General features: G+C 38.3%; 1 protein-coding gene across 2 annotated transcripts in view; it reads left to right on the top strand.

Moving 5' to 3' along the window:
* The window catches only part of LOC136001433 (guanine nucleotide-binding protein subunit alpha-14), an 84,351-nt gene that overhangs the window by 46,825 nt on the left and 10,679 nt on the right, over positions 1 to 26,847 (top strand). The window lies entirely within an intron of this gene.

A 26,847-nucleotide genomic window follows, 5' to 3' on the forward strand; every position in this document is an offset into this window, starting at 1 on the left:
TTGCTGACAACTTTTTCCAGTTCATGAAGTTTTCTTGTGCAGACTTCCTTGCATACTTTGCTTTTTATTGAGATAGAAATGAGTGAATGCACATAGTTGAAAACTTCTAAATCTTAGAAGGAAGACATACCATTTTATAGAACTATTTACTGTAATAACTAATTCCTTGCAATGGGAAACCTGTTTTTTTTTTTTTAATGGAAAGGTTAATGGGTATTTTTCTAAAGGAAAACTGGCAAATTTCTGTGTTGCTGCAATTAAATCTCTTAATGAACAAGAAGACAAATAAATTAATAGCAGCGGAAAAGACCAGTTAGTAGCAACCCAGCCAAAATCACTCAAATCAGCATCTGCTGTCATGTTAAAAATGAAAAATCCACTTCAGAAAGAGAAGTGGTTAGAAATTCCTCTAGGCCTGCTTTTTCCTCAGTGCTAAAGTCTGTGGCACATTTTATGGATTTATGGTCTGTCGACAAAATTATTCTTTGGAATTAATTTGCCACAATGAAGAAGTGGTTTTAGTGTTAGTCTGTTTCCTAGCAAACACCATGGTGCCATTTTTGTACTTTTTGTTGTTGTTGTTTTTTCCCTTAAGCACATTGAAACACGATGTGTATGGTTCTTTTCATGAAATTAGCATATATTCTTGCACTGTATGAAGTGGTTCTAAGGACCATTATGTGGATGCTGGTCAGCAAACCTGTGCATCTGGCCCTCCTCCTTAGAAGGATGCAGAGCATTTTCAGGGGCAGAATAAATTATTCTGTTAGCGGATGTCTCTTTGCATGCTGTCAGTTGTTTTTATCTTGCAAGCCACTTCCACATCTCCATGTTTGACTAGGAGATTAATTCAGAGGCATGGAGAAATGCTGGCTGCTGCCTGGAGGCCACACTGCCAACACAGCAAGGGCGCTTCCCTAGTCTAGTGGGTTTGTCGGTGTAACCTATTTGCAAGGGCTAGACAACTCTGAAGAGGTGTTGTGCTCAGCAGCTGTCAAGCAGAGTCTAGAAAGGTCCTGTTTGCTTGTGTAAAATAGAGATTTCGATGGGTTTGACATGTAAACCGGTACTTATTTACCCATCCAGAGAGCAAGAAGAATACAGTAAATTAAGGCCAGATGGATTTTTGTGTGCAAACCTTGTTCACTTTGCTTCATCAAATTGTGATGGTAGTGCTCACTGTGAGTTTACCTTTCCTGAGAAGCAGAGAAAGTGAGGTAACAGTGGGGGGAAAAAAGGTGGGTGTGCACAGATCAGCAGCTCGTCACAGGAAAGGGAAGCCTGGAACAGATGTGCCTCTTGAAAGAGCTTTCTTTATGTCACTTGATTCTTACCACCTTTATTGAAAATCTGTGGTACTGTAGAATACATCATATTTGGATGCAAGACACAGAGCAGAAATCCTGAATTTTTTTTTTAATTCTTGCTGTACAGTGAAAAATCCTATTTCTTAGAAGAAAAAAGTAGTGTATTTTATACACATATCTACTCACTAACTAAATTAGTGTGACATTGAAGAGTATATCTCATGTGTTCTGAGGTATTTATAGATTACTACTTAAAAACTGAGCCCTTAAGCTAGAGTGTACAACAAATTTCAAAGCAGCAACAGAATAACTTGACTATAGGCAATTCACATTAAAGAGGGAAAAATGAGGATGTAAAAATCTGTGATAACATATGCAACTACTTATGGGCTTTAAGGAACTGACTTCAGATTCATTCTCTTCTCTCTAATACACTCCTTTGAACAGGTTTGGTAGAACAGAAACTTACATGAGAAATTCGGAAGAAAATTCATTCTTATTTGGGAATAGAATTGTCCCTTTTTCCACTTGGTTATTTGACTTCTTAAATCTACAGGTCTGTTCCTCTGAATCCCTCTCTAGATTTTGTTCTCCATTTCAGAACATACATTAATCTAAATGGGCACATGTGCTATTCCAAATGAGGTCAGTAATAATTTACCCAGGATTATCTGAAGCTGAGACTGCATGGTAGACAGTACAATAGAAAACACAGAGCAGTTGCATACTTTTTTGCTTGTTTGTTTCTTTCCAGTTTCCTGTTGTTGTATGTGTTTGTGCTGCTGGTATTTCTTCTTTTTTCCTCTTACCTCATAGTCATTAACAACAATCAATCTTATCTTTCTAGACAAGTCAGAAATTTCTAACATTTTAAAGAATTTTTGTAATTTGCAATAGTTTCTGAAAATGTTGGCTAAAGTATATTGTGAAATTTCTTAGAAATTGGCAAGTACTCTTTTAAAACAGAGATCTGAGTGTATGTGTCCAAGAAAACTGAGAAGACAGTATAAGTAATATGGATTGTTCACTTAGATAAAGAATAACAAATTGATTTCACGAACTAATGACTAATGGCCACCACTTTTGAAAGGATGCCTAAAAACTTTGTGCATTGCCAAAAATCTCCTGAGAGAGGAGCTCCAGTAACATAAGCCATTAATGGCATTATTAATGGAACAGTACTAATATTGTGCTTACTTGTCTACATCATTGCAATGAAAAGACTCTGACCATCTTGCAAGCCTTCTGCCACAGGTGCTAGATGTCAGCTACCCTGGCAGAATTCCACATAAACACTTGCACTTGCACACCAGTGTCTCAGGTATTTCAGCACTTCAGTTACGTGCTCAAACCATATGTGCTACCATGAGCTAAAGCTGGTGTCTGGGAAAAAGTTGGGTGGGATGGGCAGCTGGTGGCTAATGGAAAAAGAGACAATAGTCAGAAAAAGAGGAAGATTTCTTAACTCTGGATGACCTCTAGAGGTCTCTTCCAACCTCGGGCATTCTGTGTTTCCATGAACTCCAGTGGGATGGTGATGGATGGTCTGGGGAGACACATGGCTCTTGGTGCCGTGTAGGAAGGGGTACTCTGGAAGGCAGGTGGTGAAACAGAGGTCCAGAGGGGATCTGCAGCTTTGTGAGTTTTGTCAGCAGGTACCTCAGGGGTCCTTTTGGTTATTTGCAGACCTGACTTCCATAGCCATGAAGCACAAAATTGTGTGTCCTGTGTTAATTAAATCTATGGCAAAGCCAGGAATATCTAGCATTGAGTTTGTTAAAGAGACTTGTCAAGATATTTACTGAAATAGTAGGCTTTTCTCCTTGCTTTTTATTTTGTTTCTTTTGCTTCTACTTTAAGGAGCAATTGTTTGATGAGCAGAAGCAAGAAGGTAATTATACAGGGCTAGAGACACTGCAAGTGTCACAAAAAGAAAATTGTGCAAGGTAAAAACCTGTTTCCGCTTTGGTAGTAGAAAAATTTAATTATTAGTAGAAAGACCAGACTGATGAGAGTTTGTTATTTCCTCTTGTCCCATGTCAAGAAAAGTACAAAAACTAAGGGATTTTTCAAGGATAACCCCTGTGACGACAAGAAATTTTAAAGTATTCTGGTACAGAAATAAATGGTTGGGCTAAGGGATCAGGAGGCAGTTGGGGAAGCTTAAGATGAAGATATAGGAAACGCAAAGAGAACAGGGGATGAAGAATGAATTAGAAAGAGGAGTAGGAATTCTGAAAATAAAGCAAGCTTAATATTTTATAAGTTAATATTTTATTCCTAGTTGTCCTTTGTTAAACTCCTGAGTGTCTCTTTTTCCTTTTGATGCTAGGTATGTGCTTGTAATTCCCCTGCTTTACTGGCTTCTGCAGTGTGTTCCTGCTAGGAACAAATTAAATTATATACGTGGAACATAACACACATTTTGCTGAATTCCAAGAGATAAAATTTCTCAAAAATATGTCAAAAGCTGACTGCTGTTTTTCGTTATGCCATGCAAATATGCCCAAAAGTGCTTGGCACAAAGATGCATTATAGAATAACATAATGGACTAGAGCGATGGTATTGTGATTATCTGGTCTGATTTCCTGTACAGCACAGACTGTAGGAGTTTCTTGCATTCCAGCTTGGCTGTTTTTCTAAAAGTTATGCTCCATTTCAAAATAAAATAAAAATCACTGTAATAGTAAATTCACTTCAAGTCTTGGTAAAGTGCTCCAATGATAGGTTACTCTCATAGGAGTGGATGGAAAAGGCGCCTTGTTCTGTGCTGTGCTAAACTTCCACTTTTGGCATGTGAATATTGTTACATATTTGCTGGTTATCTTGAAAAGTCATCTGTTACTTGCTGTTCTATACTTCAAGTGACTGAGTTACTTGTGCTTATTCTCTTTGATCCCTTAACAGTTCCAGCTTTCTCATGAAGGCACATATTAGGCATGGCTCCAGTCCTTTAATCAGGATCAGTTCCAATGTTCTTCATGGTGTAGGCCAAAAAACAAGAGGCAGGGTAGCTAAGCCAACTTTTCCCCAAGTCTCAAGTGTGACATGATGCCTGGCTTGGAGGGGCACAAGGCAGCTGGGAAACCTTGCTCTCTGCTTTGGCTGGAAGTTCTACATTAAAATAAATACAGCCACAGTGGAGTGCAGGCCAGTGATTTCTGCTGCTCCTGTCAGCCCAGTGTCCTAGGCAGCAGTTGCCCTTGCGTAGGTGCAAGTTGTCTTGAATGGTAAAAGAATGCCTTTCACCCTTTTCACAGCTTTCCTGTGAGAACTCTCCTGGGTGTTTGGGTAGTAAAGATGAGGGTCAACAATAAAGAATTGCATGAAGTAAATAATAAATACAATGTCAGACGAAATTTTGTGTAAAGAGAGTTTACGTGGTGCATATAGGGAAAAGAAACAAAAATTTCTCATGAAATGATTCATTCTGTTACTGCTCAAGAGTGATATTTGGGGATCTTTTTGATCATTCAGTGACAATGTCAATTCAGTACTCAGTAGCAACCAAAAAGAAAGTTAAGAAAGAAACTGAGATCCTTGTGCCACTCTGTAATCCTCCGCTTGCCGAAGCACTGATGATTGGGTGCAGTTCTGGTTCTGTGTTGCTAAAACCATATAGTAGGTCTGGAAAAGGATGAACAAGGTACGAAATAGTTACCATGAAGACAAGTCGCTAAGGACTAGAAAAGAGACAGGTGACGGCTGGAGCAGCACAGAGAGAGTTAGAAGAGGTCAAGCTAGTCTGTTTCTTCAACATCAAGAACTGTAGAGCATCAAATGAAGCCTGAAAGCAAAACGAGGTGGTTCTTCACGGTAAATTTGTCAAGCTTTAGAATTCCTTGCTGTAGGTTTGCAGGCAGCATAAGAACCTCCTTGTGTAGGTTCGAGAGTTCAAGCAGTCATGGTCAAGTTCGTGGAAAGGAACTCTCTTGAGGGTTATTAAATATGTAGAAACCACATATAGATCACAGCCTTACTGAACTGGAAGTGACTGCCTGCTGGAAGATACACATTGAGGGAAATACAGCGTGTGCTTGTCATCTTCCTTAGATGTCCCATTTGGCTACAGCTGAAGACCACAATAGAAGAACCTTTGATTCTTCAGAATCCAGCATTTCTTCAGAAACCAGCATTTTCCATTGCTTTAGAACTCCAGAATATATTTGGAATTCCTGTAGTGGTGGCATCAATGTCAAAAATTGAGATGAAGTTGTCTGCTGCTGCTGTTGTTGTGCTTTTTGATTTTACTACCAAGAGTCACATTACCCTTTCTAACTTCAGTGTGGCATTGGAAACTGATACTCAGCTGTCTACATAATCTGATTTCTAAGTCTGTTTGAATTGTTTCTCCCTAGAATAGAGTTCTGTCTCTTTGCCCCACCTCCCAGATCGTTGAATTTTCATTTGTTTATACTGAAGTGTACACTGTTTGCTTGCATACCGTAGACAAATAATCTAAATTGCTGCTGGTAAAATACTGTTTGTTTTATTGCTTTCTTAGGTTTTGTATCATGTGTAAACTTGATTAGTTGTCCAAACAGAATGGAATTGTGAAAAGAAGCAAAAAAGCAGAAATGCTGAAAAATACATCATCTATTTAAATGTGGTCATTCTTTGTGCATAAATATTAAAACTAGAGTAAAATGTGGTTTAAGAAGACTATCATTTACTATGTATACTGACTTGTAGGAGTTATTTTTTTCCATCAAAGGTATGTATAGTATGAAATTTTGTCCATTTTTGTTGAAAGAGTGTATGAAACTTCTGTAGTACATCTGCAGTAGAAGTATGCGTACAAACCTAATTTCATCTCATATGAATTGCAGCAAAATGAAGCACTTCATTAAATAAACAGGTATTTTTCCATAAGAATTCTTGTCACATTCAAGCTATGCATGACTTCAGTTTCCATTACTGATTGTGGAGTGATTTTTTGAACACTATAATTACAGGCATGGGTATTTGCCTGTAGTATCTAAGAAAATATAGAAGAAAATTAATCCAAACCGTAATAGGCAAACATTTGATTCAAGATCACAGGACTTTGTTTACCTTGTATTCTCTACAGACAATTTGGAGTAGTTTTGCTGTGCTAAAGCAAGTTTAGGTTGTTAACTCCTCATAAAGAACAGAGATTGATGAAAGTTCTGGGCAGTATTTTGTTTCTCAAGAGAATTAGTTTTATTACCTAGTTATCATAGAGCTTTCATGGAATACCTGAAGCATGTATTGACTAGTGTTTTACTTTGGATGAAGAGCATGCTTTAGCATCACCAGTTGCTGTTCTTTGGTTTGGATGTTTGCTTACATAATGTATTATAGAACATCAGAAAAAACCCTAGCTGATAAACAGTGAAGCAGAGGATGCTTTTTTCATTGCAGAGGTGGTAAGAATAGCATGTTGACTGTGTTCAGTCTCATGCTGCAATCTCACAAAAAAGAAATCTGTAGAGTCCTCTCAGTTACAGAAGTATATTGACTGAACGTGACTGTAAGGACACATTTCAGGAGTACTCATAGCAGCTTCAGAGAGGGGAACAAAAATTTGTCAGAGAATAAGTTTAAGCTTGATACTGTGCACCATTGGTTCCCAATGACTGTAAGGCTAGAAGATGCTGGACAGTCTGGGTACATTTAAAGTAGCATACCTCTATTTTTGACTCCCGAGGTTGCTGAGAAAACAGAATAATGAGGATCTCACAGGAATGTTCTCAATTGATATGTAAGATTGCTCAAGAATTGATATTTCTTTCTTACCTATATTAGTTGACTCAGACACATGTCAAAGCTACATCCTCGTTTTTAGCACAAATACTTTACCAGGTTTCCGAGATTTAGCTAGTAGTTGTGTGCACCTTTAGTATTGCACAGAGATTGTTTTGCATTCAAATTCTCAGACTATTCTCACTGGTTAATCTAATTTTAATGAGTTTATGGTAGCATCATTATATAGTATTGATTCATTTATGTTGTCTACTAATAAGATCTCCTCCTATTCAGTTTCTTGTTATGTATTGGATGGTGCAGAATAAGTTCAAATGTTGATGATGTTGGTTGTTAACAATAACATGAATAGTGAATGGTGCTAGCATTCAGCATTATTGTTCATGAACCAGCATCCTGTTATACTGAGCCTTATGAGAAAGCTAGTTTAGAAGTGTGGGTGATTCCCAGGAAGTTTAAAATTGGCAAGATAAAAGATGTAACACAGACAATAGAGAGTTGTGATTAGCATGAGTAACAGTGTCCCTAAATCCATACTGACATCCTAGCTTTGTGAAGTTTCCTTAGACATACTTCATGATAAAGAAATATATTCTCAACAAATTGGAAATAAAAGAATGAAGCGGATTTCCGAAGGCTTAGATGAAGATCTTTCTAAACTTGCAAAGGACTTCTTGGGAGAAAAATATGAAGGGATTGGAACAGGATGGTGTATGGGCACAGGAGAGAGCAAGATGGGTATAGAAGGGAGTCACTGTTAAACATGGACAGATTTGATATGTATCAGTGTCTGGCATAGAAGATGAAAATAACTCCAGGATAGTGCTAGTTTCTTGTCTTGAGGCGAATTGTAGCATCAGATGTGACGGCACGCAGTAGTGAACTGTGTGTTCTGGCCTTCTGGGATCTCTGTTAAACCGTTCAAATATTTGGTAAACTCTTCAATGTGCAGTTTTCTCTTCTGTTGGCAGAGTTGCTGAAGTCATCAAAGTAATCTTTGTTAAATGAGTGCTGCAAACATGCCGTTTCCCTGCAGAAAAGATTCTGCTGAATCAAAAGCAAATGAACTTGTCCTCTGCTTGGAGAATCAGAAAAAAATACTTGACAAAGCAAAAACATAAGGCAAAGGAAAGAAAGTACTATTTTGAAAAAATTTGAAGCATATCGTTGGGCAATGACATTCAGAAATGTCAGATTATTGCCAATATTTAATGCACGTTTTCAGTTGATTAAAAGAGAACCTGAATTATGAGGATACAGGTCTGTTCCTTACTCAAGTGAAATGCATTGATGAGACTCAGTGGGATAGTTCATCTGGGCTTGTCTCCATACTCTTGGGACAGAAACATGAAATTTATGCCAAAAGCAACAGTGAACACATGCCTGCATTTGCTATTTTCTGAGTGTAACAACAGAAAAATAAAACTCTTCTGAATTGCATAAGATGGCTGCTTGCAAACAAGACACCCGATGCTTTATAGAAGTAACAATCACCTGCCTTAGGAGCAAGCTGAAGTTACAAGGAGTAGAAATGGCAATTCATGAGCTAGACACAGGCAAAACACCGGTTGGCCTCTCATTTATTTAATGTGAGATACCTTACTTTTATCTGTTTCACTAATTTTCACTTGTCTTTAGTCAGTTTGAATTATGTCACTGCAGTCTGCTAAGGGAGGAAATTGTGTGGCACAGCTTGTTGAAGGAGGGAAGAGAATGAGAAAGTTGAGAAGTGTACCTTGGCTAGATATTGTTCACATTGCAGTAAGATAGTAAATCAGGTGGTTGGTGAGATGTCTTCAGAAAACAGCTACTCTGGACTTCCTTGCTAGTAGTTACCTTGGCTTCTGCTGGCAAACAAACTATGTTTCTAGGGCAGACACACACAAAACCCCGAGTCTGCTTTGTGGTGATGCCTTCCACATGGGCTGCTCAACTCCAGGATAGCCTGGCAGAAATGTAAACACGAACACTGACTAAAGTATAGCAGACCTAATACTTTTGGACGGTTTCCATCCTCAGTCCAGGGAAGACAAGTCTAATTCACTGGGAAAGAATGACTGCATCATTAATGCATCACACTGGTTGAAGTGTCAGAGAGAACTGGCTGATTCTAATGTGGGTTGTTAGTGTTGGTGTACACATCAGAAGTCTATTCCTAAGCTGAAGAAATTCAGACACCCAGAATTTATTTCAGAGAAGAGAGCTGGAACTTGACTAACAGCAGCTGCTCTTATTTCAGGAGTGAACAGCTTATTATTTCTTATGCAATTGTACATAGGTAGGCCAAGAAATACTCTGCTGGGGAAAAGGTCTGTTTTCTGCGATGGTCGTAGTTGCTGTTGCAGCTACTTTAATTATCTAAAGACGACTTCTGAGGACATGGTAAGTTTGTAGATCTGTAAGTTATGGTTGTAATTCGGTAGATTTGGTTTTAGTCCTTCCTAATGCAGAAGAGCTTACAACACTACATTTGTGAGGCTTTTGACTCTACAGTTGCATATGTTTGGAATCCACACTGGGAAGTGCAGCTTTGTGATCTTGGTAGAGTTTACATCATGATTTATTAAAAATAAGCAAAATCATAAACCTTTCTCACCTTTTACATCCGTTGCTTCTTATGTAGAGATTACTAGTTTAGGAAACAAGCTGATTCATTACTTCTACATGGAACAATATTTTACAGCCTATCTCTCACTTTGATACCGGAAACAATTTCATGAATTAAACTGTATACAATAGTAAGTTTATGCTGAAGATCCTTCTGTATTCACAAGTGTTTAAAAAAGAGGGAGGGCCTTTCCGTAGAAACAGATAACATGCAAAGAAAAAAAATTGTTATGTTTTATATAATTTTTTAGGTGATTATCAATAAAATGTCTAGAACTGATTGCACATAAGTAGAACTAGGAAGTCAACTCAAAATAGTAAGAACAAACAGACCAAGCTACATCTTGTAAGTCTTAGCATGCCTTTTGTGTCTCTGTATGATTATATTCTACTGTCTGTAGACTATTAGCTACTTCTTTTCTTTCGCAACCTTCCATCACAGAGCATTCCTGTGATGAACTGAGAAAGAAAATTACAGGTTTACAATTACTCAAATTAAGAATAAAATGCCAGAAATATCTCATAGTTGTTTAATATATACCTGACCCTCCTAACAGTGAAATGAATTTCTTAACAGACTTTATGCCTAAGGTTAGCATTTACTGAGATTGAAGTATTTTATAAATATTGGAAAACCTGTTTTTGAGACACTGTACAAAAAGGGTATTTTAGAATTGCTGGCTGTTTTGTACTGCTCAGCTTTGTTGTTTGAAGCAGCTCATCTGTGTTATTCCTTTCATTCACCCTTAGCTATACCACTCTAAATACCACTTCCCCCTCACCAACTAACCAAACCACCAACAAAAAAACGCAAGGAAGATGTTAAATCTAATCAAGCACAGATGTCAGGCTTGGAAATCCTGTCAAGCTTTACTGAGTGTTAAAGACAGTGATCATCTCTGCTTTTAATATCTCCTACAAAACATCTGTTTTAAATAATGGGAGGAAATAATAACAAGAAAGTAACAAGCAGGAGATCATGTAAATATATACATGTGCCTTATGCTTCTGATATGAAATTCCTTTCAAATTTCTCAATACTTCTGAAAACATTTCTTAGGGGTGGGGTTGCTCCTTCATTACTGGTTGCTGGGTCTTTTGCCTCTGTCTCTTGTACAAGTTGTGGAGATGTTTTCTCTGATGTCTTCACAGAGGCTGTTTTGAATTCCTTGGACTGCTGTTTGGACAGCCTCCATCAGCAGAAGTCACTCTTCCTTCCATGCCTCTCAAAATCACGAAGATATTAGATGAAGGGATAGAAGAAATATTTTACTCCCAGTATTGACAGTAGGAAGAGAGTAATTGTGAAAGGAACAAAAGCATCCATTTAATAGTCCTACTCCCTCTCCATGAATATATTGTCTTCAGTGAGATAACTTATGGTGGGAAGCAATATTCAAAATATTAATAACTTAAGAGATTTTAGTGATATTTTGTTGTTTTCTTAAAGTTTTACCATTTGGAAGTCAAATTATTACAAGATCTTCGGTTTTGTTGTGAAGCTGTCAAGCTGTGTTGAAAACCTGGGAGTATGTCTCAAACTCAGATAAAATAGACCAAATTGTAAAACCGATATTTAAAATGCAGCCCCAGCTTTAGATACATCTGATTTGTGAAAGTTTGGGCTTGGCAGCAGTGGAAACAGCACTTTGAACCTGGAGTACTGCATCCAGTTATAGGTTCCCTAGGAGGAGCTAGAGATTGAGAAACCAGAGAAAGTCCAGTGAAGAGCAACAAAGATGCTCAGGAACCTGGAGCAGGTGACATAGGAGGGGAGACTGAGGGAGCAGAGTTAATTGGAAACTGAAGGAGGATCTACTCACAAGTCTTCAGCTCCCGAAAAGGATACAGGTGGTTGTAGAGAAGATGGAAACAGGCTCTTCAGAGAGGTGTAGAGTGAATGGACAAGAGGCAAAAGTTACAAGCTGTGGTAAGGTAGATACTCATTGGAAATATGGGACAAATCTTCACAGTGAAAGTAGGTAAGAACAGGCATGTTGTGGCTGGAGAAACTGTAGTATTTCCCATCCTAGAAGAAAACCTCAAAACGTGTTTGGAGAAGGCACTGACCAACCTCATCTAATTTTGAATTAGTCCTGTTTTGACCAGGGGTCAGAGCTGGTGGTGTCCAGCAATCCCTTCCAACCTGCCTTATCCTATAACTGTATGTGCTGGCTTTTGTTTTCAGGCTCCTTGATGTGTAGTACACATGGTGATAGAGGACATTTGCCTCCTGCAGGTGTTTTGTATTCAGCTTCCACAAAAGATATCAGAAGTGTTGTCAGTTGCTTTCCTAATCTTTGTAATGAATTTCAATCACATAAAAATATAATAAAGAATAAATGAAAAGGAAAATGAGAAAGTAAGATTACAATATTTTGTCAAATAGGTCCTAGCATGGGCATGAGGTTTGTGTGCAATCTCTTCGATTAGAGGGATTTTTTTTTTTAACTTGCCTGGTTTACGCTTTTCTTCTTAACTTACCTGTGCATTGTTCCCTTCATGATGTTGATCAACTACATAGGCTTTTAGATTACAGCTGTGCTTTGTATGTAGCTTGGAGTTGGACTTCACTCTCCAGTTACAAATTCTGAGCAAGAAAATGTAAATCCAAACTCACTGAGACAATTTTGAGCTGAGAAGACCAAGCAGGATATATTCCCATTTTCACTACATTCTCCTACCTGAAAAGTTCCTTATTCAGAAATGAAGAAGAGAATTAAAAAAAAAAAAAAGAAAAAAAGAAAAGAAAAAAAAAAGAGAAGTTCAGAGTTCCAGAGCCCCTTTGTAATAGCACAAGCTTTTTTTGAGAGGCTTCATTTTGCAGAAGAATTTTATAAGCTAGAATTCTTAACTGAGGAAAATCCTACAATAATTTGTGGTAATGTGACACTGCTATTCTGTTATACATGTCAATTAGATTGCAATCAAGTGCAGAATGACTTAAAATTTTCAAGAGAGTTCCACTTCAAAAGTAAGTCATTTTGGAACTGCATGCATCTAAAATTTGTTTACACTTATTAGTTTGCAAGGATTTCTCCTGAAAGGTTTCTGGTTTTTGTCTTCATGGATAAACTCCTGGGTGGTCTAGGAAAGTAGATCAAAACCCTATGATTTAGTTTTCATTGGAGAACGAATGCTCTAGTTGACTTTGAAGAGTCATGAAGAATTGAGTGGCCATTAGGAAATAAAAGTCTTTGCTTATATTAATGTTTCAAAACGATTTTGTTTCAGAGACAAAAAAATCCTAAGAACACTGAGGATAAACTAATAGTTTCCATTATAACTGTGTAGCTTTAGTGGAAATAATTTGAAATTTGTTTTCTACAGAAACTAAGTGGTCAATCAAACAGACCCAGCTGAATTCCACTGAAGATCATAAATCCTGTTCTGCCAAATAAAATGAAACGTCCAGCCATTCCTACTAGTGAGCCTTAGGGCCCACTAGTGTGCATTTCTGGAAAGCGTGATTATAGTGATCCCTTACAATTATTCTTTCCAGTGCCTGGATGAAGTATGAAACAGAGACCAGAATACAGACATTTGTAGTTCCACTAATGAATAATCCTCTTGATTTTGTGTGTTTGTTTGTTTTGTTTGATCTGTCAGCCTATTTTTGAAGTCACTCAGCACTGTGAAACACTTCTGCATTTACTTTCTTCTGCATTTAACCCCTCTACTCTGCCCTGGTGAGACCTCATCTGGAATATTGTGTCCAGTTCTGGGCCCCTCAGTTCAAGAAGGACAGGGAACTGCTGGAGAGAGTCCAGCGCAGGGCAGCAAAGATGATGAAGGGAGTGGAGCATCTCCCTTATGAGGAAAGGCTGAGGGAGCTGGGTCTCTTTAGCTTGGAGAAGAGGAGACTGAGGGGTGACCTCATTAATGTTTATAAATATGTGAAGGGTGAGTGCCACGAGGATGGAGCCAGGCTCTTCCCGGTGACAACCAACAGTAAGACAAGGGGTAATGGGTTCAAGCTGGAACACAAGAGGTTCCATTTAAATTTGACAAGAAACTTCTTCACGGTGAGGGTGACAGAAGACTGGAACAGGCTGCCCAGGGAGGCTGTGGAGTCTCCTTCTCTGGAGACATTCAAAACCCACCTGGACGCCTTCCTGTGTAACCTCATCTAGGTGTTCCTGCTCCGGCAGGGGGATTGGACTAGATGATCTTTTGAGGTCCCTTCCAATCCCTAACATTCTGTGATTCTGTGTTTCTGTGATACTCATTGTCAGCTTTAGCTGTCTTAATAATTTTGATTTATCTTTGGGCTCTGTAACTTCAATAAAGATGTAATCTTTTGTGGATTGTTTGTGGAATGGAGTAACAGATACTTGATCAAATCTGCTGCTGAACCCTCTCCTCTGTGAGGGTGGATCATCTAAGTCCCTTTTTTGTCTTTTAGCTGATTCTTAATCCACATGATTACTCTCCTATCCTTTGTCTGTAGCAATTTACTGTCTCTAACAGCATTTATTCAAATGCTTTGCTGAAAGTGTATCCAAGTGTATTATATTAGCTATATCATGCTTCCTAGTGTACTTGATGCCTTTCTTAAAGAGGTTTGGTTTGTGTAGTAGGACTCCTTTTATGAAAGCCACTTTCTCTGTGCTTTAGAGAACTCTAGCATCTAACAGGAAAAAGTACTTGTGGAAAACTGTCATGGAAGCAGGTGCCAATGAAGAAAAGCCATCATAAGATTAATTCTTCCAATTTTATTGTATGCAGTAGGCCTTTTGTGCATGAAGGAGTGTGTGTGTCCTTGTTCTTTAATGTAAAGAATTGTCATTTGGGCTGAAATCATTAATGCAGACTTAGGCATTCCTGTATCAAGCATTTCAGCACTCGTCTGTTTTGATGTTTATCTGCCTTTGTTACTTAAACACATCATAGTGAGCAAGGCATCATAAACAATCGAGCCTCTCTTGGTGGTGATGTGGCACTTTGCAGAGAGTGACATAAAACAGCAACATCCAGAACTGCTTAGTACACATCAGAGCAAAGATTAAACTTTACGTCTTCATTCTTCAAGTGAGTGCTCTAACCTCCAAATTAGGAGGTGGAAAGAATGTCACTTTTTCCTCTTTTGCTTCTGCTTAAATAACTTAGACTTTGAAAAACTATTTCTGTGCTTTTGTAGACTGTCACCTGGAAAAGGCAGATGTAGATTCCTAGGCTCCACAAAATACTTGCTGTTAATGAGTTGCATTTTAAAGCACTATTCCACTAGAGATTCTGTGATTTCAGCAAAAGATGTGGAAAGTGTCCATCTCTCCAATATCCCATCACCTGACTATCAGTGTGTGAGCTTTGCTGGAGAGGAAAGAGGTGGGTTCACATAATGGAAAGAGGAGATTCGGTCAAAGAATATTGTTGGATGAAACAGTGTGATATCTCTGCTGAGACAGGTTATGTACTGCTTTATTTATTAGAAGGATTTTTATATTTTATCACTACTATGGCTCCCAGTTGGAAAGTATTATGATGATATCTTCTCATTCTTAAAGCAAAATAGAGTTGCCAGTAAGTAATAAATGAGGAGCTATGAAACCCGGCTATTTGTCCAGCAGAATTCTTTTGAAGTTTGTAAGGCATATTCACTTCTAGCATGTTTTTATATCTAAGGCAGTAGAGCCAAGCAGGGTGAGAAAAGAGTCTGGACTGTAGACATCAAATATTTTAGGTATAAGGTATTCTTAGATTAAAAAATAGAATTGTAAACACTGAAAATATTGATTGACATGGTGAAGATATGGTATTTTTCTCCTGTTCTCATAAATGTAAAAAAATTTCTTGACTTAAAATTCCATGGCACTCTTTTTGCTGACATACGTAACAAGTTATTTAGAAAGAAAAAGAGGCTCATACTGTCCGATATTTGTAAATATAGTTTTTTAAGCAATGATTTGTAAATAATGACCTATCTCTATTACAAGGAATATTTAATTCATGTTAATCTGTAAAGCTAAGCGGTGAAGTTTACTACGTGAACTGTAAGACTCAGGGTAGAGCACAGAAATTGTGAAAACTCGTCAGGTATGTTCTCTGTGAAACGTTTTCTGAACAGTTTGCTGGTAAGATTTGCAACACCAGACTACAGACCTTCTGTTCCTCCCACGGAGCTAATTTGTAACAAAATCAAAGCCCATACTTAACGACTTGCAAGACCCCTGGTAAGGCTGATTTAGTTGAGAAATACGCACTCGTTCACTCTCTATCTCCTGTCCCAATGTATAATATATAGCGCATTTGGAGTAAATGGCCAACAGCAGTACCTCAGAACATACGATATAAAACATCGGTTCTTTGGTTCTTCCTTTCATATTTTATCTCTTTTAAAGTAACAACGCTCTTCAGGATAGAGAAAAATGGATTTTCCAGCATCCCTTGTCGAAGTAAATCATTAACAAACTGGGCAGGCATTTAAGGTGCATCTCCTGTCTTGTCATATTGTTCTTAACAGCCCAGATTTTTCAAGCAATACATCAACTTTGATGCTCAATTGGCAGTGTTTGGTAATATCTAGTGAAGAGATACAAAACCATCAAGGTGTTAGTGAAGAAAGTGGGTTTCTGTTTGCTAGAACTTGTATGCTTTGATTATTTTTTATTAAAAAAGAAAAAAAAAGGATTGTGATAGGAATTTAAATGTGAGCACAAGACTCCATTATCCAGTGCCATTGCTGATAAAGACAGCTCAGAGAGGAATCGATTGTGCAGCTGGGTGTTGTGCCATCACCTGAAGTCTCTTCAGTGAAAGGGTCTCACTACTTAACAAGGAAATTACAGTGAATCTCATTTCTTTCCTTGTGCCTTTAAAAAGTCAAAACCAAAATGCAGGGTGCTCTGATTCACCATATTTGAGCAGATGAGGGGAAAGACTGGGCTGTCATGTCTATTGATTTTAAAACACTCAGTGGAGAGAAATGAACAGGAAATAGCTTTCATGAAAATATGGAATTAATTTCCTAAATAAAGTTTGTTGAATCTATTCATTATATAAACCAAGGATTTACTAAATGAAACAGAAACCAAGAATGCAAAATCTTCAGAGTTCGAGGAGAGAAGTTGTATTAAAAGAAGTCTAATGTAAGATTCTCCATATCTCTGTTTGAGAATACAGAGATATTCCTGAATATAGAAAAATAAGAGTAACATTTGCATCTGGCAGTCATCGTCACTTACTTTTCTGCTGGGTACTGGAATGACTAGGGCATCTGGTGCCCTACACCCATTGAAGTGGTTAAGGAGAAGGCATTTCCTGCTGATGTAAGTCTGAAGACAGCTCACATGGGCTGTGCTGCAAGGTGTCTGAAGTGTCTTTAGAATGTAATCTCTCCAGGCAGGGATGTTATATTTGACAGCATTTACCTGCTGTACAACAATTTACAATACTACATAAGATAACACCCAAGGAATTCACTTAGCAAGGAAATCAGACAGCTGAACAGCTTGGCTCAGTGTACTTTGAAGTGCACTTCGAAGGACATTGACCTTAAAACCAATCTTCAGTAATGGGTGAACATCAAAAGACTTGGAGTTCATTTTACTTTAGATATTAACAGTATCTAAATTAATTATGTCTACAAATACGGAGTGGAAATCTGGTAAAGCTAATTGTTAGATATTGTTAGATATCTGGTGCTTCCTGTGTTTGAAATTTTTTAGAAATTGAAGTTCTGCAATGCTTCAAAATTATGTTAAATTTATTATTTCAAAAAAAGAAGATGGGAGAAGTTCGGGAGAACCAGCCTAGAATGTAGTGCAGCATAATTAAAATGTTAATCCTAAAGGCTGAAATGTTGAAGATAATCTCATCAACTAAGGTGTATTTTGTGGAATCATCTAGCATGTTTAGACAATTGCCGGTTGAGGCCTAAATGTTCTTACAGTTTCACTTTTACTTAAACTATTATTTTTTATTCCCCTGTATACCAAATTAGTGAGAGTATTTAATATGTGGTGCTTCCACTGAAAAATGATATCTTCATTTTAATGCATTTCATGTGGTGTTCTGTGCTGGTTTGGCTGGGATAGAGTTAATTTTCACAGGAAGGTGGGAAGGCACACAGCCAGGACAGCTGACCCAAACTAGCCAAAGGGACGCTTGATACCATATGATGTGATTCTCAGTATAAAACTGGGGGACCTGGCCGGGTGAGGGCTTGCTGCTTGGAGAATCACTACTGAACAGGTCTCCATTGTTGGAGGATGGGCTGTTAGATGCAATGGTCTTCGAGTGTGAAGTGCAGTCCAGGGTCTCCGCTCTTCTGGGATCATCTGTTTGGGGCTGATGTTCATGATCGCTGCATCTGGAGTGGGCTGCATGTCGGTTTTCTGGGTTGGTGAGCGATTGCATTGTGTATCCCTCACGTTGTATATTCTTTCATTGTTATTATTGTTGTTGCTGTTTTTCTCTTTCTTTGCTGCTCTGTTAAACTGTTTTTATGCCAACTCATGAGTTTTACCTTTTGTTTCCTGGTTCTCCTCCCTATCCCACTAGTGCGGGGCAGGGGTGAGAGAGAGCAAACTAAACCACGACAACACATGCCCTTAGTCAGAAATCAGTTCAAAAAATAAGTTAAAAAATACAAAACTCAAATCCATCAAGACCTTTTGTCTCTGAATATACTGAAAGCTAGACTCTGAGATGGGGAAACTGAAAACTCAGAACCATCTTTTAGAGACTGATGAGTGAATATTGTATGTCATTATTAAGTACTGAGTGATTACGAAGATGCAGCCTTTTGTCCTGAAAGGAATCAGTGGAACTGTACTATATTTGCCTTCTTTGTTCCTGTAGCATGTTGCATAAACTTAAGGTGGGCAGAAATTTCATTTTCTCCAGATGCTTATAACATCGAGTCTCCAAGGTCATCATATATTTCTTATTATTTTCAAGTTTGATAATCATATGTCTTAAGAATGATACAATATGTGATTTCACTCAGGGTGCCTGCTGGTAGCATATGATGTCACTTTGTTCAGGTCAGGATTTGTTGCATCAGAAATAATGAAGTTAGAAGTGAAGTTCACTGGGAATGGGAAACTGTATATAGAGACCAACTGACAGAATCTCATTCCAATTTGTTTTCAAGAGAGGCTAACTTTATTAGCAGTCTTGGTACTTCAGATGCAGAGACCAAGCTCCTGCTTTGTCTGGAGCTATTTGTGAAGAGATAATAGTTCTTGGTTTTCGTGTATATATCTTTTTATGAGAAAGTCCTGGGAAAGAAAGACATCATTTGAGTTGCTCCTGGTTCTGTCATAAAGTCTAAATCCTCTGCATCTTGTCTCCAGCTGCCTGTGAGGCAGAACCTCTATACACTAATATAAGAAGTTGGAGCTGGAATGCAGGAACACCCAGTTGCTCAATTCTTGCAATTTTGACATATTGTAAATATCCAGAATTGTTGTTTATACTTATCCACTGCATAACTTCCTTTGCATGAAACATTTTTATTGTCTATAATGCAAAATCAGGAGGTTTCCAATAGATTGTGATATTTTCTAGTAGAACTGCAGAAATAAGTGAGAGAAGATTAATCTTCCAGTATCAGTGTTTACTCCCTCAGAACTCTGATATCTTAGTAGGTGTAAAGGTGCATGTTTTGATGAAGGAAAATGTAGTGAATTTCCACCAAACTGCAGAGGTTAGACATCTGCATTCTTGTCTTTGTGTGTGTGTGTGTGTGTGTGTGTATGCACGTGTTCAGTTGGTTGGAGAATTTCTTTGTGACCTCAGTAGCTCTGATACATATATATAATAGTCACATACTTAAAAAACTATTTATGTCACTTTTGGCCTACATCTGCCAGTTCCCACTGTGAAAATTCCAACAGTTTAATTCTGTGCCTTTCAGAAGTAAGAAACTTTATGCAAGTTCTGTCTCAAAACATGTTTTCTTGGCCTAATAATTGAATTTTTTGCTTTGCCAGAAGATCATTCTATTTCATCTTAATGCTTGTGTTTAATTTGTTTTCTTTCATGACCCTGAATTCACTAATTGAGATTCTTCCTCAGCCTAGGAAATCTCAAAGCAGTCTGTATCAACAGGAGTCCCACATCTCCTACCACTTGAAAGATTTGCTCTACATGCAGGGCTGTGCAGAACAGGGGCACAGGCTTTTGGATCTGTGAACCTTATTAATTCCAAGGAAGGAAACCAAGGCATGGATGAATTTCCTCTTCTTAGTCAGCTGCATTTTTGTGTTTTGTTTTGATTTGAGACAAATGTTATCTAATCACAACTTTTTTTGCCCTGAATTTGCTTCCTTCCTTTGAGAAATCTACACACAGTGTACCTCCAGAGAACTTCTTCATGCTTTTCCTGAGTTGCTATAAATCTGAAAGAACTCAATTACCGTCACTGGTGGAATACGTATACAAATCAGGCTGAAAGCAAAATCCCCCAGTAACTTTCTCCCTAATTTTAACACCTATAAAGTTAATATCACCATTATGGTTTTCTTTGTGGAGCTGCTTTTTTTTTAGTGTATTGTGACTAATTCATAAGGCTTTTCTGTTGTTTTACAAGACTGGAACAAATTTAACAAGTATTAAGTCTGGTTTCTTAAGCAAGAAGTATTCTCTGATCACACGATGTGCACGGCTTCTGTTCAGCACCTCTTTTAACTTTTTAAACCCATTGACGTGTCAGCCAGAGTTACAGAGGAGAGAAATCTCAGTGGTGATTCAGTTCAGGCAGGTTTTGTGGTAAAAGTGGCTGGATAAAGGACAATGTTGTCACAGGTATATTGATGTAGGAAAAGGAGGTGGCAAGGAAGTATTGGACAGAAGAGGATATAAAAGGCATGTGTGCTCGTGATTGCCTGCTGAAGAAGTATGAATGCTGCATTGCTGCAGAACCCAGAGTCACAGTTTTTTAGCTTTTGTGTGCTGAGAGCTATTCCTCTGATTTAACCTTTGAAGCAATAATAGAGATTAATTCACATCTTCACACTAAACTTGGTTGCCTTTTCTCATAATATACTGTGAGTAAAACAGAAGCTATATACAAGATTAGCTGGATTAAGTTATGTAGTCCAAATGAGTCTGTGTTCCAGGATTAGAAAGTCAAAATTATTTGTTCAGGAAAAGAGACAACTTCTGTTATGGATGTATATTTGTGTATTATTTGAAGGGGATGAAAATTCAGTTTAATTCTTTTTTTTTAGGCACTGCTGGGAAACACAGATAGAAAAGTGATGTCATTAATTTATCATAGCAGTTTACTTAATTGTGGTATGTTACTGCATTACTTAGTATATATGGTTGTTCGAGGCTGTTCTTTTTTATTAGTATTTGAAACAGCACTGATTGAAATCTGTGTAACTGCTGGAATTTAGTAGGTCTGGTGTAAAAAGAAGAAAATAAGAATGAGGAATGTCAGAATTTGTTCACTTTTTAAAATGTCTTTTTTCCGATTTTCTGGAAGCCATACTTACACTGGCAAATACTGAAGGAAAATAAGATATAGTGATTTCTAAATAACTCTATTAAAAACAGGATACAGGCATATGAAATAGATTCTTTTTATCATATCTAGTATATGTGATTGAGTTAAACTATAGATTTTGGCATCACAGACAAGTAGACAAATTTTCTTGAATAGAACCTGTTCTTCAAGTTAAGTGGCAAATTCTTGATATAATCTCTGCTCAAAATCACTGGAAGGGCAGTAATTGGAAAACAGAAAGTAGACTGTCTTGTGGGGGGGTGTCAGAGAAGTTTGTGAGGGTAAAGACTATAGAGCAAACATCTCAAATATTCATGTGAAATATTAATGGGTAGTATTAGTGCAGTACCCACATGTGAAATGGCATTGTATGGTATTGTATGTGACCCAAATATTTTTGCAGTGTGCCAAACAATGATCTCTGTCTGCTATAGAGTAGAAAAATGAACCAAGATGTCACTTGATCGTATCTGGGGATATTATACTGTTTTTGTTTTTCCTTTCCCCCTGTAGACTAGACATGTTGGAAGATGAGGTTTGGACGCCACAAATTACATGTATGTGTACTTGTGTATTTGTATTTGTACCTCTGTATTTATACGTATACTTGCGTATTTATATGTGTACATGCTTACTTTTAGTCCACGTGTATGTAATACTAATGAAACAACTCCTTTGTGTTTGAAGAAGATGACAAACATCTACATATACATGGATGTGCTCTCGCACATAATTTGGCAAAAGGCAAATATATAAACTGCAACCTGTTTCCTTTTGTGAAGAAGAAAACAAATATCTTGTGCTTCTCATGTTTTTTGTAATGACAGTCCATTAAATTTTATATAAGAACTGAATGTAAGGTCTTGTTTTCAGTCACATCTTTGCCAAAACTTTTGTGTTGCAAATTAGAATCTGGGTGGTGGTTGGCCTGGTATTTTTACAGTTGCACTGCTTAGTCTTGCTTTGCTTACTGTCAGCTGGTGTGCTGTTTACTATTCCTGCTGTTATCATAGATGTGGGGACTAATAATAATGAAACTTAGACAAAAAATTTACTGCAACCTGTGGGTGGCAGACAGAATATACTCAGTAAGAAAGATACAATCAAAGGTTATGGTAAGTGGTGGGTACATAAACAGTATGGTATCTATTAATTATTTTAATTTGAAAAAAATTAATCTTCAACTCAATCTACTGTTTCTGTCCAGTTATCCAGGCTACAACCAGATACCTTTTCATAGCTGTAGAACAATGCACTATTAAAGCTGAATAATGACAGACTGCATATGTGACACCCATCTACAAGAAGGGCCAGAAGGAGGATATAGGGAACTACAGGGCTGTCAGTCTGACCTTGGTGCCAGGGAGAATTATGGAGCAGAGATCTCATCTTGAGTGCCATCATGCAGCACATACAGGCCCAGTCAGCATGGGTTTATGAAAGGCAGGTCCTGCTTGACCAATCAGATCTCCTTCTATGAGAAGGTGACCCACTTGTAGGTGAGGTAAAGGCTGCAGATGTTGTGCAGCTAGACTTCAGTAAAGCCTTTGACATGTTTGCCACAGCATTCTCCTGGAGAAACTGGCAGCTCTTGGCTTGGACAGGCGTACTCTTTGCAGGATAAAGAACTGGTTGGATGGCCGGGCCCGAAGAGTTGTGGTGAATGGAGTCAAATCCAGTTGGTGGCCAATCAGAAGTGGTGTTCCCCAGGGCTCAGTATGGGAGCCAGTTCTGCTGAATGTTTATCAGTGATCTGGATGAGGGGATCGAGTGCACCCTCAGTAAGTTTGCAGATGACACCAAACTGAGTGGGAGTGTTGATCTGCTTGAGGGTAGGAAGGCCATACAGAGGGATCTGGACTAGCAGGATTGATGGTGTGAGGCCAGTTGTATGAAGCTCAACAAGGCCAAGTGCGAGGTCCTGCACTTGGGTCACAACAACCCCAGGCAGCGTTACAGGCTCAGGGGCGAGTAGCTGGAAAGCTGCCTGGTGGAAAGGGACCTGGGGGTGTTGATTGACAGTTGGCTGAGCATGAGCCAGCAGTGTGCCCAGGTGGCCAAAAAGGCCAACAGCATCCTGGCTTGTATCAGGAATAGTGTGGCCATCAGGACTGGGGCAGTGATCATCCTCCTGCACTTGGCACTGGTGACACCCAACCTGGAACCCTGTGTTCAGTTTTGGGCCCCTCACTACAAGAAAGACATTGAGGGGCTGGAGACAGTGCAGAGAAGGGCAACAAAGCTGGTGAGGAGCCTGGAGCACAAGCCTGATGAGGACCAGCTGAGGGAACTTGGGCTGTTTAGCCTGGAGAAAAGGAGGCTGAGGGGAGACCTGATCGCTGTCTGCAACTACCTGAAAGGAGGTTGTAGCATGGAGGGTGTTGGTCTCTTCTTCTAAGCAGCAAGTGATAGCACAAGAGGAAATGGCCTCAAGTTGTGCCAGGGGAGGTTTAGATTGGATATTAGGAAAAATTCCGTATCAGAAGGGGTTTTCAGGCGTTGGAACAGGCTGCCCAGGGAAGTGGTTGAGTCATCATCCCTGGAGGTGTTTAAAAGACGAATAGATGAGGTTCTTAGGGACATGGTTTAGAGGCACACTTGACACTGTTAGGTTAATGGTTGAACTCAATTATCTTAAAGGTCTTTTCCAATCAAAGCGATTCTATGATTCTATTTATCTTTAGAATATAATGCCCTAACTCTGAATGCTTGTCCTAACTCTAAAGGCTTTTCCTAACTCAAAATGCTTAAGTCATTTAGTTGCTCTGCTCTTTTCACCTTCCTTAATTTTCCTCTTCAAAAATGTTCGTACTGAAGGTGGTTCTTAGTATTAATATAATAATATATAACAATATAATAGTAATGTGCCTGTTTACTGCAGATGAGGAAGACATACCTGTGGAATGATACTAAAATCACTTGGTGCTATAAGTAATTTTTCATTTAATTGTAGGATGTATTTTCTTTGAATTATGAGCATGAGACTAGCTGTCAGTGTTGAACTCTATTTGCTATATACTATGAAATGAAAGATTAATCTGAATTATTTTCCCAAAAAGGATTTTTCATGATGTCACTTGGCCCTTGGCCACATAAGGAGACTGAGCTTTGCAGATGTAGACACAAAATATTTATTTTCACAAGGACCTGATATCAAAGCTGGTTTTACAGCTACAGTTACATGAAGCCCTCTTGGACACATGCAAAGTTTTAGCATGGAATGAAGCCCAGGTCAACCCCAGTCAAAATACTGTGACAGGTATTTGCATGCCGGAGCCCATTCTTTTCTCTAGAAAAGGGTAGCTGTTCTGTGAGTTTAGTGAATTGAAGGAAGAATTACTCATCATTCTCCACGTTTTTCACCAGATAAGATCGAAAATATGGAGAAAAGCTACTGCCACGACACAGGGTCTCTAATCTTTTGCCTTGTATGTAGTGCCTAAATAAAGTATAACATGCAGGTAAAGCTCTTCCTACATTGTTCTAGATCAGCATGAACATATTATGTAATAATTACAGAACAGAAAAATTTATTCAATAGACAACATTATTGTCTTTCTAATGTAGTTATGCTGTGTAAAATTAATTAAAAAAACCAATATGGATCACATTATATCTGTAAAGCATCTACAAGAAATTGTAACAGGAATGTTTATACCATGATGCATTTTAAACAATTTTTACATTGATTAACATTTTACGGTGGAGCAGTAATTAAAAGAGTTATGTTTGAAGTGTTTAGCTACTATTCTAAAAAAACTCCAGTTTTAATAACAGTTAGAAGACTTGGCATTTGCTTTTGTGTAACAGAATACCAGTAGTATCAAAGATAATTCCAATCATGGATAATTTTCCCAGGCATTATGACTGCATTGCAAGTCTTTAATATGAAAACTCAGAAGACTAGTATATTCACAACATTTTTGAGACTTACAATATTTTAAATTAATTTGAACTGAGCAAGAAGAAATGGTTTTTGAGACATTAGGCTCTATGTTACATAGTTTTAAACACCCCCATAAGTACAAAAGCCCTGTTTTCTGACTGATCTTTATGTCATTTTGAGTGACTAGATGAATAGGGCAGATTTTTCCAGTTCAGACCCAAGAATTCACTGATCTGTATGCAGAGTTACTATTTGTGACTCTCCAAAACTTAAATAAGAGGAAGGAAGAAAACTTCTTTCATTTTTAAAGGGATGTAAGTTAAAATCTAGATGATATCTAGCAATGTACTGACAATGTAGCTGTTGGCAAACTAAATGTAAAGTAACCAATCTGTTATATTCCAAATACTAAGTAAGTGAATTTCTTTCAATGTTAAATGCAAATGTCACTATATATCAGTATATAACCTGTTGAACAGTTACGGGAGAGGACACTTCCAATCATAGAGTGGTTTAGGTTGGAAGGGGCTTTTAAAGAGCATCTAGTTCAACTCCTCTGCCACAGGCAGGGACATCTTTCATTGGGTCAGGTTGCTCAAAGCCCCATCCAACCTGACCTTCGCCACTTCCAGGGATGAGGCATCCACGGCTTCTCTGGGCAACCTGTTCCAGTGTCTCACCACCATCATTGTAAGCAATTTCTCCTTTATGTTCAAGATGAATCTACCCACTTTCAATTTAAATTCATTGTTCCTCCTCATTCTTTACATGCCCTGTTAAAAAAGTCTTTCTCCATATTTCTTAGAGTATTGAAAGGCCCTTTAAGTATTGAAAGGCCACAATAGGGCCTCCCCAGAGCCTTTTCTTCTCCGTGCTGAACAACTCCAACTCTGTCATGTCTTTTTCATAGGAGGGGTGTTCCATCCCTCTGATCATCTTGGTGGCTCTGCTCTGGACCTGCTCCAACAGGTCTTTGTCTTTCTTGTACTGGAAGTACTTGAGCTGGACACAGTACTGCAGATGAGGTCTCATGAGAGTGGAGTAGAAGGTGAGAGTCACCTCCCTTCACCCTGCTGGTCACACTGCTTTTGATGCAGCCCTGGACGCAGTTTGCTTTCTGGACTGCAAGCGTGTATTGCTGGGTCACATCAAGCTTCTCATCAACCAATACCCTGGAGTCCTTCTCCTCAGGGCTGCTCTCAGTCTCTTCATCAACCAGCCTGTATTGATGTTAGGGAGTGCCCTGACACAGATGCAGGACCTTGCACATGGCCTTGTTGAACCTCATGAGGTTCGCACAAGACCACTCCTCAAGCCTGTCAAGGCCCCTCTGGATGGCATCCCTTCCCTCAAGCAAATGAACTGCACTGCTTGCAGTGGGACGATAGATTCTTTTTTATCCCTTAAAAGCAAAACTTAAGTTTATCTTTGCAGTACCTCTTACACTTAACAGAGGAGAACAAAGAAAAATAATTTCTTTCCATAAAGTACCTTAGCTGTATCTCACTCAGCCAGCCATTAAACAGAAGAAGGCTTGTAGGATTTTGCTGCCTGCTTGATGATTGTTTCTGCTAGATCAGCCTCTGGTTTGTCCTGAAACAAACCAAACCAAAAACCAAACCAAAAGTACCTGTACTAAAGAAAGTATCTAGAATTTTAGAAACATTACCATTGTTATAAATTAGTATTAAAATTTAGTGAGTTTAAAAATAGTAGGTTTAGAGCTGCTTCTGACCTTTGTCAAGGTCCCCTTTTAAAAACCAAAATCATATCTAGATTACAGAAAGCCAGACAAACTTGGTTAAAATGTTCAGTAGCAGCCATTTGACTTCAAAAATTAAATGCATTCAAGGATTAAAAG

This window comes from Caloenas nicobarica, chromosome Z (assembly GCF_036013445.1).
Source record: "Caloenas nicobarica isolate bCalNic1 chromosome Z, bCalNic1.hap1, whole genome shotgun sequence".
NCBI classification, from domain to species: Eukaryota; Metazoa; Chordata; class Aves; order Columbiformes; family Columbidae; genus Caloenas; species Caloenas nicobarica.